The following is a 1,830-nucleotide window of genomic DNA, read 5'->3' on the forward strand; positions in this document are numbered from 1 at the left end:
GCCAAGGTTGCTAGTGTGTGTCAACACCAGAGAATCCTTCCTCCTGACAACCAAGAGGAAGTCTCTCAGAGCTAGAAGATAAAGGTGTTTTCATTCACATCAATTCAGCTTCAGAGTGATCCTACTAGTGACATTTGCGCCTTCCCCAAAAAACAATGAACTGTTCCATGTGCCAACAACATAGCTTAAAAAAAAAGTAAAATAAATGTCGGCATTTTTATAAGACTTGATAAAAAAACTAGTATTTCAGACTGTACGGTGCGCAGTTATCAAAAATGCATAGACGTCACTTGGCATCTTCAGCACCTTCAGCTTTCTGTGCTTGGTCTCTTTTGGCATCTCCATTTTCTGCAGGGTTATTCCCACACTTGCCGGCATCAACCTTCCCCTTTTTCCCTTTGGGTACCTTCTCTCCCTTCTTTGCAGGGACGTTTTTAGACTTATGCTCTGGCTTTGGAGGAGTAGATTTAGCACATCACCTTGCAAATCTCCTCTGTGGCTTGTTCTTCACCTTGGCTTTATCTCCTTTAACATCTCCTTCAGCCTTTCTATTGGGCATGGACACAGAAGCTGTACTTATCCGGGGGTTGTTCTCACCTCTTCTTCACACTGCTCTGCTTTTGTTATTTTGTGGGGTTTGATGTTGTCCGCTGCTTGTAGGGACATTGTAGTGATTCTGTAGATTTGTTTTTAACCTTTGGCATGTGTGTGGCAGCTGATGGAGTGTCCGTGTCTTTAATTTGTAGTCTGCATTACTGTTTGTTGTTGTTGTGGTGGTGGTGGTCATTGATGAATACCATATAACACTGGTCGGAAGGGGTACATTCTGAACTCTGTCCTAATGGAATGTGTGGGTTCTCTGATCTGTTATGCTGTGAAGCCTACAGTGCGAGGTGATAGGGCACACACCCTCAGATGGAGCTGATTAATTGTTTGTTGCCTTTCCTTGCTACCACTTGATGGAGAGGGCTTTGAGACTCTACCCTCCTTGTATACAGTGTACTTGCTGGGACTCAGAATTTCTGGATCCCTGATTCTCTGTGAATCAAGGACTCCTCTCTATGAATTAGAATCTTTTTTCCACTTAGTGAATCCCTGAATTATTGTGCCTTTAAATTTTTCCTCTACTCCTATTATGGCCACTGGTGAGCATAACTCTCGGTTGCTGGACTGGTGTCAGGTGTGGTCAGGACTTGGAGGCAGGGTCTTTGTCTAATAGGTTGCTTGCTGGATGCAGTGTATGCTGTTGATGTGTGTAGCCTAGACTTTTCCCAGGTGTTCCTCAACAAAGCCAGCTGACTTCACTGGACCATATAGGCTGTAAAGTTGTTGACAGGACTGGGAGTCCCAGGTGTTGCCAGTGGGTGTAGATTTTGCTTTAGGGAACCGCTTTGTCTGTTAAAATAGTCGTGTGCAAATCCTCAGGCCCATGTGTACCCGGACGTCCCCAGAACACATATTGCCCTTCTGCACTCTGTCGAATGTCATTTTGGGGGCTGTCTTCACCAGGCTCAAGACGGCATTGGCTTACTCATCATGGGCTGAGAGTTGTGCCCAGGGGACCAAGAATGCCCAACAGTTTGAAGTTTGCTCCTATAGTCATCTGCAAGCAGTGGGTATATGCTGTTCTGTCCTCCCTGTGGTGCTTATCCAGTACTGGTAGGAGCCACCTTATTCCTTCTCCTGCTCTTCTTTTGGATGCCCAAGCCCAGCCTGGGTTGAGTTTGTGTCGCTGCTTGTTTTTCTGTTTAGTTGGTGCTTACTCATGCCTTCACACTCCTTTGTGTCAGACTTTGCTCTTAATAACTTCTCCCAAATTTCAGGGTGCTA

General features: G+C 45.5%; 1 pseudogene; it reads right to left on the reverse strand.

The window, feature by feature from the left end:
• Positions 1-286: 286 nt before the first annotated feature.
• Positions 287-559, reverse strand: LOC102848664 (annotated as a pseudogene).
• Positions 560-1,830: the final 1,271 nt, after the last annotated feature.

Source organism: Elephantulus edwardii, unplaced genomic scaffold (assembly GCF_000299155.1).
Source record: "Elephantulus edwardii isolate Elephantulus edwardi_28Jun2011 unplaced genomic scaffold, EleEdw1.0 scaffold00353, whole genome shotgun sequence".
NCBI classification, from domain to species: domain Eukaryota; kingdom Metazoa; phylum Chordata; class Mammalia; order Macroscelidea; family Macroscelididae; genus Elephantulus; species Elephantulus edwardii.